This window comes from Bidens hawaiensis, unplaced genomic scaffold (assembly GCF_021521415.1).
Source record: "Bidens hawaiensis isolate Kalapana, Puna unplaced genomic scaffold, B.hawaiensis_p1.1 tig00007041_1, whole genome shotgun sequence".
Classification (NCBI taxonomy): domain Eukaryota; kingdom Viridiplantae; phylum Streptophyta; class Magnoliopsida; order Asterales; family Asteraceae; genus Bidens; species Bidens hawaiensis.
In genome coordinates, this window is record NW_027491483.1 from 335175 (window position 1) to 357845 (window position 22671).

A 22671-nucleotide genomic window follows, 5' to 3' on the forward strand; every position below is an offset into this window, starting at 1 on the left:
TTCTCCGCCTCGTGTACTACCTCCTTTGGCAATACAGGCAAAATTTCGAACCAGTCACGGGGTGGCGTGAGGGCGTAATTATTGATCCGATTCTTTCTTAGGGTCACAAAATATTGTATGGCAGTCTTCATGACCGAATTTATGAACTGATTCCTAGGTTCCACCCATACTCAGTTTTTCCTCCGATTCGTGTGTTACCCCCTTTGGCAATACAATAAAATTTCGAACGAGCCACGTGGTGACGTGAGGGCATAATTATAGATCCGATTCTTTCTTAGGGACATAAAATATTGTATGGCAGTCTACATAACCGAATTTATGATCCGATTCAGAGGTTCCACCCATACTCAGTTTTTCCTCCGGCTCGTGTACTACCCCTTTGGCAATAGTGGCAAAATTTCGAACGGGTCACGGGGTGGCATGAGGGCATAATTATTGATCCGATTCTTTCTTAGGGTCACAAAATATTGTATAGCAGTCCCCATAACCGAATTTATGATCCGATTCAGAGGTTCCACCCATACTCTGTTTTTCCTCCGGCTCGTGTACTACCCCCTTTGGCAATACTGGCAAAATTTCGAACGGGTCACGGGGTGGCCTGAGGGCATAATTATTGATCCGATTCTTTCTTAGGGTCATAAAATATTGTATGGTAGTCTCCATGACCGAATTTATGATCCGATTCAGAGGTTCCACCCATACTCAGTTTTTCCTCCGGCTCGTGTACTACCCCCTTTGGCAATACTGGCAAAATTTCGAACGGGTCACGGGGTGGCGTGAGGGCATAATTATTGATCCGATTCTTTCTTAGGGTCACAAAATATTGTATAGCAGTCCCCATAACCGAATTTATGATCCGATTCAGAGGTTCCACCCATACTCAGTTTTTCCTCCGGCTCGTGTACTACCCCCTTTGGCAATACTGGCAAAATTTCGAACGGGTCACGGGGTGGCGTGAGGGCATAATTATTGATCCGATTCTTTCTTAGGGTCACAAAAAATAGTATGGCAGTCTCCATGATCGAATTTATGAACTGATTCCTAGGTTCCACCCATACTCTGTTTTTCCTCCGGTTCGTGTATTACCCCCTTTGGCAATCCAATAAAATTTTGAACTGGCCACGGGGTGGCGTGAGAGCATAATTATTGATCCGATACTTTCATAGGGACATAAAATATTGTATGGCAGTCTCGATGACCGAATTTATGATCCGATTCAGAGGTTCCACCCATACTCAGTTTTTCCTCCGGCTCATGTACTACCCCCTTTGGCAATACTGGCAAAATGTCGAACTGGTCACGGGGTGGCGTGAGGGCAAAATTATTGATCCGATTCTTTCTTAGGGTCACAAAATATTGTATGGCAGTCTCTATGACGGAATTTATGAACTGATTCCTAGGTTCCACCCATACTAAGTTTTTCCTCCGGTTCGTGTCCCTTTGGCAATACAATAAAATTTCGAACGGGCCACAGGGTGGCGTGAGAGCATAATTATTGATCCGATTCTTTCTTAGGGACATAAAATATTGTATGGCAGTCTCCATGACCTAATTTATGATCCGATTCAGAGGTTTCACCCATACTCAGTTTTTCCTCCGGCTTGTGTACTACCCACTTTGGCTATACTGGCAAAATTTCGAACGGGTCACGGGGTGGCGTGAGGGCATAATTATTGATCCGATTCTTTCTTAGGATCACAAAATATTGTATGGCTGTCTCCATGACCGAATTAATGAACTGATTCCTAGGTTCCACCCATACTCAGTTTTTCCTCCGGTTCGTGTAATACCCCTTTTGGCAATACAATAAAATTTCGAACGGGCCACGGGGTGTCGTGAGGGCATAATTATTGATCCGATTCTTTCTTAGGGACATAAAATATTGTATGGCAGTCTCCATGACCGAATTTATGATCCTATTCAGATGTTCCACCCATACTCAGTTTTTCTTCCGGCTCGTGTACTACCCACTTTGGCAATACTTGCAAAATTTCGAACGGGTCACGGGGTGGCGTGAGGGCATAATTATTGATCCGATTATTTCTTAGGGTCACAAAATATTGAATAGCAGTCTCCATGACCGAATTTATGATCCGATTCAGAGGTTCCACCCATACTCAATTTGTTCTCCGGCTCGTGTACTTCCCCCTTTGGCAATACTGGCAAAATTTCGAACGGGTCACGGGGTGGCGTGAGGGCATAATTATTGATCCGATTCGTTCTTAGGGTCACAAAATATTGTATGGCAGTCTCCATGACTGAATTTATGAACTGATTCATATGTTCCACCCATACTATGTTTTTCCTCCGGTTAGTGTATTACCCCCTTTGGCAATACAAAAAAATTTCGAACGAGCCACGGGGTGACGTGAGGGCATAATTATAGATCCGATTCTTTCTTAGGGAGATAAAATAATGTATGGCAGTCTCCATGACCGAATTTATGATCCGATTCAGAGGTTCCACCCATACTCAGTTTTTCCTCCGGCTCGTGTACTACCCCCTTTGGAAATACTGACAAAATTTCGAACTGGTCACAGGGTGGCGTGAAGGCACAATTATTGATCAGAATCTTTCTTAGGGTCACAAAATATTGTATGGCAGTCTCCATGACCTGATTTATGAACTGATTCCTAGGTTCCACCCATACTCAGTTTTTCCTCCGGTTCGTGTATTACCCCCATTGGCAATACAATAAAATTTCGAACCGGGCACGGGGTGCGTGAGAGCATAATTATTGATCCGATTCTTTCTTTGAGACATAAAATATTGTATGGCAGTCCTCATGACCGAATTTATGATCCGATTCAGAGGTTCCACCCATACTCAGGTTTTCCTCCGGCTCGTGTACTACCCCCTTTGGCAATACTGGCAAAATTTCGAACGGGTCACGTGGTGGCGTGAGGGCATAATTATTGATCCGATTCTTTCTTAGGGTCACAAAATATTGTATGGCAGTCTCCATGACCGAATTTATGAACTGATTCCTAGGTTCCACCCATACTCAGTTTTTCCTCCGGTTCGTGTATTACCCCTTTTGGCAATACAATAAAATTTCGAACGGGCCACGGGGTGGCGTGAGGGCATAATTATAGATCCGATTTTTCTTAGGGACATAAAATATTGTATGGCAGTCCCCATGACCGAATTTATGATCCGATTCAGAGGTTCCACCCATACTCAGGTTTTCCTCCGGCTCGTGTACTACCCCCTTTGGCAATACTGGCAAAATTTCGAACGGGTCACGTGGTGGCGTGAGGGCATAATTATTGATCCGATTCTTTCTTAGGGTCACAAAATATTGTATGGCAGTCTCCATGACCGAATTTATGAACTGATTCCTAGGTTCCAACCATTCTCAGTTTTTCCTCCGGTTCGTGTATTACCCCCTTTGGATATACAATAAAATTTTGAAAGGGACACGGGGTGGCGTGAGTGCATAATTATTGATCCGATTCTTTCTTAGGGACATACAATATTGTATGGCAGTCTCCATGACCGAATTTATGATCCGATTCAGAGGTTCCACCCAAACTCAGTTTTTACTCCGGCTCATGTACTACCCCCTTTGGCAATACTGGCAAAATTTCGAACTGGTCACGGGGTGGCGTGAGGGCATAATTATTGATCCGATTCTTTCTTAGGGTCACAAAATGTTGTATGGCAGTCTCCATGACCGAATTTATGAACTGATTCCTAGGTTCCACCCATACTAAGTTTTTCCTCCGGTTCGTGTCCCTTTGGCAATACAATAAAATTTCGAACGAGCCACGGGGTGGCGTGAGAGCATAATTATTGATCCGATTTTTTCTTAGGGACATAAAATATTGTATGGCAGTCTCCATGACCGAATTTATGATCCGATTCAGAGGTTCCACCCATACTCAGTTTTTCCTCCGGCTCGTGTACTACCCCCTTTGGAAATACTGGCAAAATTTCGAACGGGTCACAGGGTGGCGTGAAGGCACAATTATTTATCCGATTCTTTCTTAGGGTCAAAAAATATTTTATGGCAGTCTCCATGACCGAATTTATGAACTGATTCCTAGGTTCCAACCATTCTCAGTTTTTCCTCCGGTTCGTGTATTACCCCCTTTGGCAATACAATAAAATTTTGAACGGGACACGGGGTGGCGTGAGTGCATAATTATTGATCCGATTCTTTCTTAGGAACATAAAATATTGTATGGCAGTCTCCATGACCGAATTTATGATCCGATTCAGAGGTTCCACCCATACTCAGTTTTTCCTCCGGCTCATGTACTACCCCCTATGGCTACTGGCAAAATTTCGAACTGGTCACGGGGTGGCGTGAGGGCATAATTATTGATCCGATTCTTTCTTAGGGTCACAAATATTGTATGGCAGTCTCCATGACCGAATTTATGAACTGATTCCTTGGTTCCAACCATACTCAGTTTTTCCTCCGGTTCGTGTATTACCCCCTTTGGCAATACAATAAAATTTCGAACGGGCCACGGGGTGGCGTGAGGGCATAATTATAGATCCGATTTTTCTTAGGGACATAAAATATTGTATGGCAGTCTCCATGACCGAATTTATGATCCGATTCAGAGGTTCCACCCATACTCAGTTTTTCCTCCGGCTCGTGTACTACCCCCTTTGGCAATACTGGCAAAATTTCGAACGGGTCACGTGGTGGCGTGAGGGCATAATTATTGATCCGATTCTTTCTTAGGGTCACAAATATTGTATGGAAGTCTCCATGACCGAATTTATGAACTGATTCCTAGGTTCCAACCATACTCAGTTTTTCCTCCGGTTCGTGTATTACCCCCTATGGCAATACAATAAAATTTCGAACGGGCCACGGGGGTGGCGTGAGGGCATAATTATAGATCCGATTCTTTCTTAGGGACATAAAATATTGTATGGCAGTGTCCATGACCGAATTTATGATCGGATTCAGAGGTTCCACCCATACTCAGTTTTTCCTCCGGCTCGTGTACTACCCCCATTGGCAATACTGGCAAAATTTCGAACAGGTCACGGGGTGGCGTGAGGGCATAATTATTGATCCGATTCTTTCTTAGGGTCACAAAATATTGTATGGCAGTCTCCATGACCGAATTTATGAACTGATTCCTAGGTTCCAACCATACTCAGTTTTTCCTCCGGTTCGTGTATTACCCCCTTTGGCAATACAATAAAATTTCGAACGGGCCACGGGGTGGCGTGAGGGCATAATTATAGATCCGATTCTTTCTTAGGGACATAAAATATTGTATGGCAGTGTCCATGACCGAATTTATGATCGGATTCAGAGGTTCCACCCATACTCAGTTTTTCCTCCGGCTCGTGTACTACCCCCATTGGCAATACTGGCAAAATTTCGAACGGGTCACGGGGTGGCGTGAGGGCATAATTATTGATCCGATTCTTTCTTAGGGTCACAAAATATTGTATGGCAGTCTCCATGACCGAATTTATGAACTGATTCCTAGGTTCCACCCATACTCAGTTTTTCCTCCGGTTCGTGTATTACCCCCTTTGGCAATACAATAAAATTTTGAACTGACCACGGGGTGGCGTGAGGGCATAATTATAGATCCGATTCTTTCTTAGGGACATAAAATATTGTATGGCAGTCTCTATGACCGAGTTTATGATCTGATTCAGAGGTTCCACCCATACTCAGTTTTTCCTCCGGCTCGTGTACTACCCCCTTTGGCAGTACTGGCAAAATTTCGAACGGGTCACGGGGTGGCGTGAGGGCATAATTATTGATCTGATTCTTTCTTAGGGTCACAAAATATTGTATGGCAGTCTCCGTGACAGAATTTATGAACTGATTCAGAGGTTCCACCAATACTCAATTTTTCCTCTAGCTCATGTACTGCCCCCTTTGGAAATACTGGCAAAATTTCGAACGGGTCACGGGGTGGAGTGAGGGCATAATTTTTGATCCGATTATTTCTTAGGAACATAAAATATTGTATGGCAGTCTCCATGACCGAATTTATGATCCGATTCAGAGGTTCCACCCATACTCAGGTTTTCCTCCGGCTCGTGTACTACCCCCTTTGGCAATGCTGGCAAAATTTCGAACGAGTCACGTGGTGGCGTGAGGGCATAATTATTGATCCGATTCTTTCTTAGGGTCACAAATATTGTATGGCAGTCTCCATGACCGAATTTATGAACTGATTCCTAGGTTCCAACCATACTCAGTTTTTCCTCCGGTTCGTGTATTACCCCCTATGGCGATACAATAAAATTTCGAACGGGCCACGGGGTGGCGTGAGGGCATAATTATAGATCCGATTCTTTCTTAGGGACATAAAATATTGTATGGCAGTCTCCATGACCGAATTTATGATCCGATTCAGAGGTTCCACCCATACTCAGTTTTTCCTCCGGCTCGTGTACTACCCCCATTGGAAATACTGGCAAAATTTAGAACGGGTCACAGGGTGGCGTGAAGGCACAATTATTGATCCGATTCTTTCTTAGGGTCACAAAATATTGTATGGCAGTCTCCATGACCCAATTTATGAACTGATTCCTAGGTTCCACCCATACTCAGTTTTTCCTCCGGTTCGTGTATTACCCCCATTGGCAATACAATAAAATTTCGAACGGGGCTCGGGGTGCGTGAGAGCATAATTATTGATCCGATTCTTTCTTTGGGACATAAAATATTGTATGGCAGTCCCCATGACCGAATTTATGATCCGATTCAGAGGTTCCACCCATACTCAGGTTTTCCTCCGGCTCGTGTACTACCCCCTTTCGCAATACTGGCAAAAATATCGAACGGGTCACGTGGTGGCGTGAGGGCATAATTAATGATCCGATTCTTTCTTAGGGTCACAAAATATTGTATGGCAGTCTCCATGACCGAATTTATGAACTGATTCCTAGGTTCCAACCATTCTCAGTTTTTCCTCCGGTTCGTGTATTACCCCCTTTGGCAATACAATAAAATTTTGAACGGGACACGGGGTGGCGTGAGTGCATAATTTTGATCCGATTCTTTCTTAGGGACATAAAATATTGTATGGCAGTCTCCATGACCGAATTTATGATCCGATTCAGAGGTTCCACCCATACTCAGTTTTTCCTCCGGCTCATGTACTACCCCCTTTGGCAATACTGGCAAAATTTCGAACTGGTCACGGGGTGGCGTGAGGGCATAATTATTGATCCGATTCTTTCTTAGGGTCACAAATATTGTATGGCAGTCTCCATGACCGAATTTATGAACTGATTCCTAGGTTCCACCCATACTAAGTTTTTCCTCCGGTTCGTGTCTCTTTTGCAATACAATAAAATTTCGAACGAGCCACGTGGTGGCGTGAGAGCATAATTATTGATCCGATTCTTTCTTAGGGACATAAAATATTGTATGGCTGTCTCCATGACCGAATTTATGATCTGATTCAGAGGTTCCACCCATACTCAGTTTTTCCTCCGGCTCGTGTACTACCCCCTTTGGCAATACTGGCAAAATTTCGAACGGGTCACGGGGTGGCGTGAGGGCATAATTATTGATCCGATTCTTTCTTAGGGTCACAAATATTGTATGGCAGTCTCCATGACCGAATTTATGAACTGATTCCTAGGTTCCAACCATACTCAGTTTTTCCTCCGGTTCGTGTATTACCCCCTTTGGCAATACAATAAAATTTCGAACGGGTCACGGGGTGGCGTGAGGGCATAATTATAAATCCGATTTTTCTTAGGGACATAAAATATTGTATGGCAGTCTCCATGACCGAATTTATGATCCGATTCAGAGGTTCCACCCATACTCAGTTTTTCCTCCGGCTCGTCTACTACCCCCTTTGGCAATACTGGCAAAATTTCGAACGGGTCACGGGGTGGCGTGAGGGCATAATTATTGATCCGATTCTTTCTTAGGGTCACAAATATTGTATGGAAGTCTCCATGACCGAATTTATGAACTGATTCCTAGGTTCCAACCATACTCAGTTTTTCCTCCGGTTCGTGTATTACCCCCTTTGGCAATACAATAAAATTTCGAACGGGCCACGGGGTGGCGTGAGGGCATAATTATAGATCTGATTTTTCTTTGGGACATAAAATATTGTATGGCAGTCTCCATGACCGAATTTATGATCCGATTCAGAGGTTCCACCCATACTCAGGTTTTCCTCCGGCTCGTGTAATACCCCCTTTGGCAATACTGGCAAAATTTCGAACGGGTCACGTGGTGGCGTGAGGGCATAATTATTGATCCGATTCTTTCTTAGGGTCACAAATATTGTATGGCAGTCTCCATGACCGAATTTATGAACTGATTCCTAGGTTCCAACCATACTCAGTTTTTCCTCCGGTTCGTGTATTACCCCCTATGGCGATACAATAAAATTTCGAACGGGCCACGGGGTGGCGTGAGGGCATAATTATAGATCCGATTCTTTCTTAGGGACATAAAATATTGTATGGCAGTCTCCATGACCGAATTTATGATCGGATTCAGAGGTTCCACCCATACTCAGTTTTTCCTCCGGCTCGTGTACTACCCCCATTGGAAATACTGGCAAAATTTAGAACGGGTCACAGGGTGGCGTGAAGGCACAATTATTGATCCGATTCTTTCTTAGGGTCACAAAATATTGTATGGCAGTCTCCATGACCCAATTTATGAACTGATTCCTAGGTTCCACCCATACTCAGTTTTTCCTCCGGTTCGTGTATTACCCCCATTGGCAATACAATAAAATTTCGAACGGGGCTCGGGGTGCGTGAGAGCATAATTATTGATCCGATTCTTTCTTTGGGACATAAAATATTGTATGGCAGTCCCCATGACCGAATTTATGATCCGATTCAGAGGTTCCACCCATACTCAGGTTTTCCTCCGGCTCGTGTACTACCCCCTTTGGCAATACTGGCAAAATATCGAACGGGTCACGTGGTGGCGTGAGGGCATAATTATTGATCCGATTCTTTCTTAGGGTCACAAAATATTGTATGGCATTCTCCATGACCGAATTTATGAACTGATTCCTAGGTTCCAACCATTCTCAGTTTTTCCTCCGGTTCGTGTATTACCCCCTTTGGCAATACAATAAAATTTTGAACGGGACACGGGGTGGCGTGAGTGCATAATTTTGATCCGATTCTTTCTTAGGGACATAAAATATTGTATAGCAGTCTCCATGACCGAATTTATGATCCGATTCAGAGGTTCCACCCATACTCAGTTTTTCCTCCGGCTCATGTACTACCCCCTTTGGCAATACTGGCAAAATTTCGAACTGGTCACGGGGGTGGCGTGAGGGCATAATTATTGATCCGATTCTTTCTTAGGGTCACAAAATATTGTATGGCAGTCTCCATGACCGAATTTATGAACTGATTCCTAGGTTCCACCCATACTAAGTTTTTCCTCCGGTTCGTGTCCCTTTTGCAATACAATAAAATTTCGAACGAGCCACGTGGTGGCGTGAGAGCATAATTATTGATCCGATTCTTTCTTAGGGACATAAAATATTGTATGGCTGTCTCCATGACCGAATTTATGATCTGATTCAGAGGTTCCACCCATACTCAGTTTTTCCTCCGGCTCGTGTACTACCCCCTTTGGCAATACTGGCAAAATTTCGAACGGGTCACGGGGTGGCGTGAGGGCATAATTATTGATCCGATTCTTTCTTAGGGTCACAAATATTGTATGGCAGTCTCCATGACCGAATTTATGAACTGATTCCTAGGTTCCAACCATACTCAGTTTTTCCTCCGGTTCGTGTATTACCCCCTTTGGCAATACAATAAAATTTCGAACGGGGCTCGGGGTGCGTGAGAGCATAATTATTGATCCGATTCTTTCTTTGGGACATAAAATATTGTATGGCAGTCCCCATGACCGAATTTATGATCCGATTCAGAGGTTCCACCCATACTCAGGTTTTCCTCCGGCTCGTGTACTACCCCCTTTGGCAATACTGGCAAAATATCGAACGGGTCACGTGGTGGCGTGAGGGCATAATTATTGATCCGATTCTTTCTTAGGGTCACAAAATATTGTATGGCAGTCTCCATGACCGAATTTATGAACTGATTCCTAGGTTCCAACCATTCTCAGTTTTTCCTCCGGTTCGTGTATTACCCCCTTTGGCAATACAATAAAATTTTGAACGGGACACGGGGTGGCGTGAGTGCATAATTTTGATCCGATTCTTTCTTAGGGACATAAAATATTGTATGGCAGTCTCCATGACCGAATTTATGATCCGATTCAGAGGTTCCACCCATACTCAGTTTTTCCTCCGGCTCATGTACTACCCCCTTTGGCAATACTGGCAAAATTTCGAACGGGTCACGGGGGTGGCGTGAGGGCATAATTATTGATCCGATTCTTTCTTAGGGTCACAAATATTGTATGGAAGTCTCCATGACCGAATTTATGAACTGATTCCTAGGTTCCAACCATACTCAGTTTTTCCTCCGGTTCGTGTATTACCCCCTTTGGCAATACAATAAAATTTCGAACGGGCCACGGGGTGGCGTGAGGGCATAATTATAGATCTGATTTTTCTTTGGGACATAAAATATTGTATGGCAGTCTCCATGACCGAATTTATGATCGGATTCAGAGGTTCCACCCATACTCAGGTTTTCCTCCGGCTCGTGTAATACCCCCTTTGGCAATACTGGCAAAATTTCGAACGGGTCACGTGGTGGCGTGAGGGCATAATTATTGATCCGATTCTTTCTTAGGGTCACAAATATTGTATGGCAGTCTCCATGACCGAATTTATGAACTGATTCCTAGGTTCCAACCATACTCAGTTTTTCCTCCGGTTCGTGTATTACCCCCTATGGCGATACAATAAAATTTCGAACGGGCCACGGGGTGGCGTGAGGGCATAATTATAGATCCGATTCTTTCTTAGGGACATAAAATATTGTATGGCAGTCTCCATGACCGAATTTATGATCCGATTCAGAGGTTCCACCCATACTCAGTTTTTCCTCCGGTTCGTGTATTACCCCCATTGGCAATACAATAAAATTTCGAACGGGGCTCGGGGTGCGTGAGAGCATAATTATTGATCCGATTCTTTCTTTGGGACATAAAATATTGTATGGCAGTCCCCATGACCGAATTTATGATCCGATTCAGAGGTTCCACCCATACTCAGGTTTTCCTCCGGCTCGTGTACTACCCCCTTTGGCAATACTGGCAAAATATCGAACGGGTCACGTGGTGGCGTGAGGGCATAATTATTGATCCGATTCTTTCTTAGGGTCACAAAATATTGTATGGCAGTCTCCATGACCGAATTTATGAACTGATTCCTAGGTTCCAACCATTCTCAGTTTTTCCTCCGGTTCGTGTATTACCCCCTTTGGCAATACAATAAAATTTTGAACGGGACACGGGGTGGCGTGAGTGCATAATTTTGATCCGATTCTTTCTTAGGGACATAAAATATTGTATGGCAGTCTCCATGACCGAATTTATGATCCGATTCAGAGGTTCCACCCATACTCAGTTTTTCCTCCGGCTCATGTACTACCCCCTTTGGCAATACTGGCAAAATTTCGAACTGGTCACGGGGTGGCGTGAGGGCATAATTATTGATCCGATTCTTTCTTAGGGTCACAAATATTGTATGGCAGTCTCCATGACCGAATTTATGAACTGATTCCTAGGTTCCACCCATACTAAGTTTTTCCTCCGGTTCGTGTCTCTTTTGCAATACAATAAAATTTCGAACGAGCCACGTGGTGGCGTGAGAGCATAATTATTGATCCGATTCTTTCTTAGGGACATAAAATATTGTATGGCTGTCTCCATGACCGAATTTATGATCTGATTCAGAGGTTCCACCCATACTCAGTTTTTCCTCCGGCTCGTGTACTACCCCCTTTGGCAATACTGGCAAAATTTCGAACGGGTCACGGGGTGGCGTGAGGGCATAATTATTGATCCGATTCTTTCTTAGGGTCACAAATATTGTATGGCAGTCTCCATGACCGAATTTATGAACTGATTCCTAGGTTCCAACCATACTCAGTTTTTCCTCCGGTTCGTGTATTACCCCCTTTGGCAATACAATAAAATTTCGAACGGGTCACGGGGTGGCGTGAGGGCATAATTATAAATCCGATTTTTCTTAGGGACATAAAATATTGTATGGCAGTCTCCATGACCGAATTTATGATCCGATTCAGAGGTTCCACCCATACTCAGTTTTTCCTCCGGCTCGTCTACTACCCCCTTTGGCAATACTGGCAAAATTTCGAACGGGTCACGGGGTGGCGTGAGGGCATAATTATTGATCCGATTCTTTCTTAGGGTCACAAATATTGTATGGAAGCCTCCATGACCGAATTTATGAACTGATTCCTAGGTTCCAACCATACTCAGTTTTTCCTCCGGTTCGTGTATTACCCCCTTTGGCAATACAATAAAATTTCGAACGGGCCACGGGGTGGCGTGAGGGCATAATTATAGATCTGATTTTTCTTTGGGACATAAAATATTGTATGGCAGTCTCCATGACCGAATTTATGATCCGATTCAGAGGTTCCACCCATACTCAGTTTTTCCTCCGGCTCATGTACTACCCCCTTTGGCAATACTGGCAAAATTTCGAACTGGTCACGGGGTGGCGTGAGGGCATAATTATTGATCCGATTCTTTCTTAGGGTCACAAAATATTGTATGGCAGTCTCCATGACCGAATTTATGAACTGATTCCTAGGTTCCACCCATACTAAGTTTTTCCTCCGGTTCGTGTCCCTTTTGCAATACAATAAAATTTCGAACGAGCCACGTGGTGGCGTGAGAGCATAATTATTGATCCGATTCTTTCTTAGGGACATAAAATATTGTATGGCTGTCTCCATGACCGAATTTATGATCTGATTCAGAGGTTCCACCCATACTCAGTTTTTCCTCCGGCTCGTCTACTACCCCCTTTGGCAATACTGGCAAAATTTCGAACGGGTCACGGGGTGGCGTGAGGGCATAATTATTGATCCGATTCTTTCTTAGGGTCACAAATATTGTATGGAAGTCTCCATGACCGAATTTATGAACTGATTCCTAGGTTCCAACCATACTCAGTTTTTCCTCCGGTTCGTGTATTACCCCCTTTGGCAATACAATAAAATTTCGAACGGGCCACGGGGTGGCGTGAGGGCATAATTATAGATCTGATTTTTCTTTGGGACATAAAATATTGTATGGCAGTCTCCATGACCGAATTTATGATCCGATTCAGAGGTTCCACCCATACTCAGTTTTTCCTCCGGCTCATGTACTACCCCCTTTGGCAATACTGGCAAAATTTCGAACTGGTCACGGGGTGGAGTGAGGGCATAATTATTGATCCGATTCTTTCTTAGGGTCACAAAATATTGTATGGCAGTCTCCATGACCGAATTTATGAACTGATTCCTAGGTTCCACCCATACTAAGTTTTTCCTCCGGTTCGTGTCCCTTTTGCAATACAATAAAATTTCGAACGAGCCACGTGGTGGCGTGAGAGCATAATTATTGATCCGATTCTTTCTTAGGGACATAAAATATTGTATGGCTGTCTCCATGACCGAATTTATGATCTGATTCAGAGGTTCCACCCATACTCAGTTTTTCCTCCGGCTCGTGTACTACCCCCTTTGGCAATACTGGCAAAATTTCGAACGGGTCACGGGGTGGCGTGAGGGCATAATTATTGATCCGATTCTTTCTTAGGGTCACAAATATTGTATGGCAGTCCCCATGACCGAATTTATGAACTGATTCCTAGGTTCCAACCATACTCAGTTTTTCCTCCGGTTCGTGTATTACCCCCTTTGGCAATACAATAAAATTTCGAACGGGCCACGGGGTGGCGTGAGGGCATAATTATAGATCTGATTTTTCTTTGGGACATAAAATATTGTATGGCAGTCTCCATGACCGAATTTATGATCCGATTCAGAGGTTCCACCCATACTCAGTTTTTCCTCCGGCTCATGTACTACCCCCTTTGGCAATACTGGCAAAATTTCGAACTGGTCACGGGGTGGCGTGAGGGCATAATTATTGATCCGATTCTTTCTTAGGGTCACAAAATATTGTATGGCAGTCTCCATGACCGAATTTATGAACTGATTCCTAGGTTCCACCCATACTAAGTTTTTCCTCCGGTTCGTGTCCCTTTTGCAATACAATAAAATTTCGAACGAGCCACGTGGTGGCGTGAGAGCATAATTATTGATCCGATTCTTTCTTAGGGACATAAAATATTGTATGGCTGTCTCCATGACCGAATTTATGATCTGATTCAGAGGTTCCACCCATACTCAGTTTTTCCTCCGGCTCGTGTACTACCCCCTTTGGCAATACTGGCAAAATTTCGAACGGGTCACGGGGTGGCGTGAGGGCATAATTATTGATCCGATTCTTTCTTAGGGTCACAAATATTGTATGGCAGTCTCCATGACCGAATTTATGAACTGATTCCTAGGTTCCAACCATACTCAGTTTTTCCTCCGGTTCGTGTATTACCCCCTTTGGCAATACAATAAAATTTCGAACGGGCCACGGGGTGGCGTGAGGGCATAATTATAGATCCGATTCTTTCTTAGGGACATAAAATATTGTATGGCAGTGTCCATGACCGAATTTATGATCGGATTCAGAGGTTCCACCCATACTCAGTTTTTCCTCCGGCTCGTGTACTACCCCCTTTGGCAATACTGGCAAAATTTCGAACGGGTCACGGGGTGGCGTGAGGGCATAATTATTGATCCGATTCTTTCTTAGGGTCACAAATATTGTATGGCAGTCTCCATGACCGAATTTATGAACTGATTCCTAGGTTCCACCCATACTAAGTTTTTCCTCCGGTTCGTGTCCCTTTTGCAATACAATAAAATTTCGAACGAGCCACGTGGTGGCGTGAGAGCATAATTATTGATCCGATTCTTTCTTAGGGACATAAAATATTGTATGGCTGTCTCCATGACCGAATTTATGATCTGATTCAGAGGTTCCACCCATACTCAGTTTTTCCTCCGGCTCGTGTACTACCCCCTTTGGCAATACTGGCAAAATTTCGAACGGGTCACGGGGTGGCGTGAGGGCATAATTATTGATCCGATTCTTTCTTAGGGTCACAAATATTGTATGGCAGTCTCCATGACCGAATTTATGAACTGATTCCTAGGTTCCAACCATACTCAGTTTTTCCTCCGGTTCGTGTATTACCCCCTTTGGCAATACATTAAAATTTCGAACGGGTCACGGGGTGGCGTGAGGGCATAATTATAGATCCGATTTTTCTTAGGGACATAAAATATTGTATGGCAGTCTCCATGACCGAATTTATGATCCGATTCAGAGGTTCCACACATACTCAGTTTTTCCTCCGGCTCGTCTACTACCCCCTTTGGCAATACTGGCAAAATTTCGAACGGATCACGGGGTGGCGTGAGGGCATAATTATTGATCCGATTCTTTCTTAGGGTCACAAATATTGTATGGAAGTCTCCATGACCGAATTTATGAACTGATTCCTAGGTTCCAACCATACTCAGTTTTTCCTCCGGTTCGTGTATTACCCCCTTTGGCAATACAATAAAATTTCGAACGGGCCACGGGGTGGCGTGAGGGCATAATTATAGATCTGATTTTTCTTTGGGACATAAAATATTGTATGGCAGTCTCCATGACCGAATTTATGATCCGATTCAGAGGTTCCACCCATACTCAGGTTTTCCTCCGGCTCGTGTAATACCCCCTTTGGCAATACTGGCAAAATTTCGAACGGGTCACGTAGTGGCGTGAGGGCATAATTATTGATCCGATTCTTTCTTAGGTTCACAAATATTGTATGGCAGTCTCCATGACCGAATTTATGAACTGATTCCTAGGTTCCAACCATACTCAGTTTTTCCTCCGGTTCGTGTATTACCCCCTATGGCAATACAATAAAATTTCGAACGGGCCACGGGGTGGCGTGAGGGCATAATTATAGATCCGATTCTTTCTTAGGGACATAAAATATTGTATGGCAGTGTCCATGACCGAATTTATGATCGGATTCAGAGGTTCCACCCATACTCAGTTTTTCCTCCGGCTCGTATACTACCCCCATTGGCAATACTGGCAAAATTTCGAACGGGTCACGGGGTGGCGTGAGGGCATAATTATTGATCCGATTCTTTCTTAGGGTCACAAAATATTGTATGGCAGTCTCCATGACCGAATTTATGAACTGATTCCTAGGTTCCACCCATACTCAGTTTTTCCTCCGGTTCGTGTATTACCCCCTATGGCAATACAATAAAATTTCGAACGGGCCACGGGGTGGCGTGAGGGCATAATTATAGATCCGATTCTTTCTTAAGGACATAAAATATTGTATGGCAGTGTCCATGACCGAATTTATGATCTGATTCAGAGGTTCCACCCATACTCAGTTTTTCCTCCGGCTCGTGTACTACCCCCATTGGCAATACTGGCAAAATTTCGAACGGGTCACGGGGTGGCGTGAGGGCATAATTATTGATCCGATTCTTTCTTAGGGTCACAAAATATTGTATGGCAGTCTCCATGACCGAATTTATGAACTGATTCCTAGGTTCCACCCATACTCAGTTTTTCCTCCGGTTCGTGTATTACCCCCTTTGGCAATACTGGCAAAATTTCGAACGGGTCACGGGGTGGAGTGAGGGCATAATTTTTGATCCGATTATTTCTTAGGGACATAATATATTGTATGGCAGTCTCCATGACCGAATTTATGATCCGATTCAGAGGTTCCACCCATACTCAGGTTTTCCTCCGGCTCGTGTACTACCCCCTTTGGCAATGCTGGCAAAATTTCGAACGAGTCACGTGGTGGCGTGAGGGCATAATTATTGATCCGATTCTTTCTTAGGGTCACAAATATTGTATGGCAGTCTCCATGACCGAATTTATGAACTGATTCCTAGGTTCCAACCATACTCAGTTTTTCCTCCGGTTCGTGTATTACCCCCTATGGCGATACAATAAAATTTCGAACGGGCCACGGGGTGGCGTGAGGGCATAATTATAGATCCGATTCTTTCTTAGGGACATAAAATATTGTATGGCAGTCTCCATGACCGAATTTATGATCCGATTCAGAGGTTCCACACATACTCAGTTTTTCCTCCGGCTCGTGTACTACCCCCTTTGGAAATACTGGCAAAATTTCGAACGGGTCACAGGGTGGCGTGAAGGCACAATTATTGATCCGATTCTTTCTTAGGGTCACAAAATATTGTATGGCAGTCTCCATGACCCAATTTATGAACTGATTCCTAGGTTCCACCCATACTCAGTTTTTCCTCCGGTTCGTGTATTACCCCCATTGGCAATACAATAAAATTTCGAACGGGGCTCGGGGTGCGTTAGAGCATAATTATTGATCCGATTCTTTCTTTGGGACATAAAATATTGTATGGCAGTCCCCATGACCGAATTTATGATCCGATTCAGAGGTTCCACCCATACTCAGGTTTTCCTCCGGCTCGTGTACTACCCCCTTTGGCAATACTGGCAAAATTTTGAACGGGTCACGTGGTGGCGTGAGGGCATAATTATTGATCCGATTCTTTCTTAGGGTCACAAAATATTGTATGGCAGTCTCCATGACCGAATTTATGAACTGATTCCTAGGTTCCAACCATACTCAGTTTTTCCTCCGGTTCGTGTATTACCCCATATGGCAATACAATAAAATTTCGAACGGGCCACGGGGTGGCGTGAGGGCATAATTATAGATCCGATTTTTCTTAGGGACATAAAATATTGTATGGCAGTCTCCATGACCGAATTTATGATCCGATTCAGAGGTTCCACCCATACTCAGTTTTTCCTCCGGCTCGTGTACTACCCCCTTTGGCAATCCTGGCAAAATTTCGAACGGGTCACGTGGTGGCGTGAGGGCATAATTATTGATCCGATTCTTTCTTAGGGTCACAAATATTGTATGGCAGTCTCCATGACCGAATTTATGAACTGATTCCTAGGTTCCAACCATACTCAGTTTTTCCTCCGGTTCGTGTATTACCCCATATGGCAATACAATAAAATTTCGAACGGGCCACGGGGGTGGCGTGAGGGCATAATTATAGATCCGATTTTTCTTAGGGACATAAAATATTGTATGGCAGTCTCCATGACCGAATTTATGATCGGATTCAGAGGTTCCAACCATACTCAGTTTTTCCTCCGGCTCGTGTACTACCCCCTTTGGCAATACTGGCAAAATTTCGAACTGGTCACGGGGTGGCGTGAGGGCATAATTATTGATCCGATTCTTTCTTAGGGTCACAAATATTGTATGGCAGTCTCCATGACCGAATTTATGAACTGATTCCTAGGTTCCAACCATACTCAGTTTTTTCCACCGGTTCGTGTATTAACCCCTATGGCAATACAATAAAATTTCGAACGGGCCACGGGGTGGCGTGAGGGCATAATTATAGATCCGATTCTTTCTTAGGGTCACAAAATATTGTATGGCAGTCTCCATGACCGAATTTATGAACTGATTCCTAGGTTCCACCCATACTCAGTTTTTCCTCCGGTTCGTGTATTACCCCCTTTGGCAATACTGGCAAAATTTCGAACGGGTCACGGGGTGGAGTGAGGGCATAATTTTTGATCCGATTATTTCTTAGGGACATAAAATATTGTATGGCAGTCTCCATGACCGAATTTATGATCCGATTCAGAGGTTCCACCCATACTCAGGTTTTCCTCCGGCTCGTGTACTACCCCCTTTGGCAATGCTGGCAAAATTTCGAACGAGTCACGTGGTGGCGTGAGGGCATAATTATTGATCCGATTCTTTCTTAGGGTCACAAATATTGTATGGCAGTCTCCATGACCGAATTTATGAACTGATTCCTAGGTTCCAACCATACTCAGTTTTTCCTCCGGTTCGTGTATTACCCCCTATGGCGATACAATAAAATTTCGAACGGGCCACGGGGGTGGCGTGAGGGCATAATTATAGATCCGATTCTTTCTTAGGGACATAAAATATTGTATGGCAGTCTCCATGACCGAATTTATGATCCGATTCAGAGGTTCCACACATACTCAGTTTTTCCTCCGGCTCGTGTACTACCCCCTTTGGAAATACTGGCAAAATTTCGAACGGGTCACAGGGTGGCGTGAAGGCACAATTATTGATCCGATTCTTTCTTAGGGTCACAAAATATTGTATGGCAGTCTCCATGACCCAATTTATGAACTGATTCCTAGGTTCCACCCATACTCAGTTTTTCCTCCGGTTCGTGTATTACCCCCATTGGCAATACAATAAAATTTCGAACGGGGCTCGGGGTGCGTTAGAGCATAATTATTGATCCGATTCTTTCTTTGGGACATAAAATATTGTATGGCAGTCCCCATGACCGAATTTATGATCCGATTCAGAGGTTCCACCCATACTCAGGTTTTCCTCCGGCTCGTGTACTACCCCCTTTGGCAATACTGGCAAAATTTTGAACGGGTCACGTTGTGGCGTGAGGGCATAATTATTGATCCGATTCTTTCTTAGGGTCACACAATATTGTATGGCAGTCTCCATGACCGAATTTATGAACTGATTCCTAGGTTCCAACCATACTCAGTTTTTCCTCCGGTTCGTGTATTACCCCATATGGCAATACAATAAAATTTCGAACGGGCCACGGGGTGGCGTGAGGGCATAATTATAGATCCGATTTTTCTTAGGGACATAAAATATTGTATGGCAGTCTCCATGACCGAATTTATGATCCGATTCAGAGGTTCCACCCATACTCAGTTTTTCCTCCGGCTCGTGTACTACCCCCTTTGGCAATCCTGGCAAAATTTCGAACGGGTCACGTGGTGGCGTGAGGGCATAATTATTGATCCGATTCTTTCTTAGGGTCACAAATATTGTATGGCAGTCTCCATGACCGAATTTATGAACTGATTCCTAGGTTCCAACCATACTCAGTTTTTCCTCCGGTTCGTGTATTACCCCATATGGCAATACAATAAAATTTCGAACGGGCCACGGGGTGGCGTGAGGGCATAATTATAGATCCGATTTTTCTTAGGGACATAAAATATTGTATGGCAGTCTCCATGACCGAATTTATGATCGGATTCAGAGGTTCCAACCATACTCAGTTTTTCCTCCGGCTCGTGTACTACCCCCTTTGGCAATACTGGCAAAATTTCGAACTGGTCACGGGGTGGCGTGAGGGCATAATTATTGATCCGATTCTTTCTTAGGGTCACAAATATTGTATGGCAGTCTCCATGACCGAATTTATGAACTGATTCCTAGGTTCCAACCATACTCAGTTTTTTCCACCGGTTCGTGTATTAACCCCTATGGCAATACAATAAAATTTCGAACGGGCCACGGGGTGGCGTGAGGGCATAATTATAGATCCGATTCTTTCTTAGGGACATAAAATATTGTATGGCAGTCTCCATGACCGAATTTATGATCCGATTCAGAGGTTCCACCCATACTCAGTTTTTCCTCCGGCTCGTGTACTACCCCCTTTGGAAATACTGGCAAAATTTCGAACGGGTCATAGGGTGGCGTGAAGGCACAATTATTGATCCGATTCTTTCTTAGGGTCACAAAATATTGTATGGCAGTCTCCATGACCCAATTTATGAACTGATTCCTAGGTTCCACCCATACTCAGTTTTTCCTCCGGTTCGTGTATTACCCCCATTGGCAATACAATAAAATTTCGAACGGGGCACGGGGTGCGTGAGAGCATAATTATTGATCTGATTCTTTCTTTGGGACATAAAATATTGTATGGCAGTCCCCATGACCGAATTTATGATCCGATTCAGAGGTTCCACCCATACTCAGGTTTTCCTCCGGCTCGTGTACTACCCCCTTTGGCAATACTGGCAAAATTTCGAACGGGTCACGTGGTGGCGTGAGGGCATAATTATTGATCCGATTCTTTCTTAGGGTCACAAAATATTGTATGGCAGTCTCCATGACCGAATTTATGAACTGATTCCTAGGTTCCAACCATTCTCAGTTTTTCCTCAGGTTCGTGTATTACCCCCTTTGGCAATACAATAAAATTTTGAACGGGACACGGGGTGGCGTGAGTGCATAATTATTGATCCGATTCTTTCTTAGGGACATAAAATATTGTATGGCAGTCTCCATGACCGAATTTATGATCCGATTCAGAGGTTCCACCCATACTCAGTTTTTCCTCCGGCTCATGTACTACCCCCTTTGGCAATACTGGCAAAATTTCGAACTGGTCACGGGGTGGCGTGAGGGCATAATTATTGATCCGATTCTTTCTTAGGGTTACAAAATATTGTATGGCAGTCTCCATGACCGAATTTATGAACTGATTCCTAGGTTCCACCCATACTAAGTTTTTCCTCCGGTTCGTGTCCCTTTTGCAATACAATAAAATTTCGAACGAGCCACGGGGTGGCGTGAGAGCATAAATATTGATCCGATTCTTTCTTAGGGACATAAAATATTGTATGGCAGTCTCCATGACCGAATTTATGATCTGATTCAGAGGTTCCACCCATACTCAGTTTTTCCTCCGGCTCGTGTACTACCCCATTTGGCAATACTGGCAAAATTTCGAACGGGTCACGGGGTGGCGTGAGGGCATAATTATTGATCCGATTCTTTCTTAGGGTCACAAATATTGTATGGAAGTCTCCATGACCGAATTTATGAACTGATTCCTAGGTTCCAACCATACTCAGTTTTTCCTCCGGTTCGTGTATTACCCCCTTTGGCAATACAATAAAATTTCGAACGGGCCACGGGGTGGCGTGAGGGCATAATTATAGATCCGATTTTTCTTTGGGACATAAAATATTGTATGGCAGTCTCCATGACCGAATTTATGATCCGATTCAGAGGTTCCACCCATACTCAGGTTTTCCTCCGGCTCGTGTACTACCCCTTTTGGCAATACTGGCAAAATTTCGAACGGGTCACGTGGTGGCGTGAGGGCATAATTATTGATCCGATTCTTTCTTAGGGTCACAAATATTGTATGGCAGTCTCCATGACCGAATTTATGAACTGATTCCTAGGTTCCAACCATACTCAGTTTTTCCTCCGGTTCGTGTATTACCCCCTATGGCAATACAATAAAATTTCGAACGGGCCACGGGGTGGCGTGAGGGCATAATTATAGATCCGATTCTTTCTTAGGGACATAAAATATTGTATGGCAGTCTCCATGACCAAATTTATGATCGGATTCAGAGGTTCCACCCATACTCAGTTTTTCCTCCGACTCGTGTACTACCCCCATTGGCTATACTGGCAAAATTTCGAACGGGTCACGGGGTGGCGTGAGGGCATAATTATTGATCCGATTCTTTCTTAGGGTCACAAAATATTGTATGGCAGTCTCCATGACCGAATTTATGAACTGATTCCTAGGTTCCACCCATACTCAGTTTTTCCTCCGGTTAGTGTATTACCCCCTTTGGCAATACAATAAAATTTTGAACTGGCCACGGGGTGGCGTGAGGGCATAATTATAGATCCGATTCTTTCTTAGGGACATAAAATATTGTATGGCAGTCTCTATGACCGAATTTATGATCTGATTCAGAGGTTCCACCCATACTCAGTTTTTCCTCCGGCTCGTGTACTACCCCCTTTGGCAATACTGGCTAAATTTCGAACGAGTCAC

At 44.0% G+C, this 22671-nt stretch overlaps 1 long non-coding RNA gene across 1 annotated transcript; it reads right to left on the minus strand.

Annotated features, from left to right (window-relative positions):
* Window positions 1-2552: 2552 nt before the first annotated feature.
* On the minus strand, window positions 2553-18285 carry LOC143634311 (uncharacterized). The gene is made up of 2 exons (XR_013153830.1): window positions 18146-18285; window positions 2553-2614 (listed from the first exon to the last, which is right to left on the minus strand). It is a non-coding gene; the product is annotated as an uncharacterized LOC143634311 (long non-coding RNA).
* Window positions 18286-22671: the final 4386 nt, after the last annotated feature.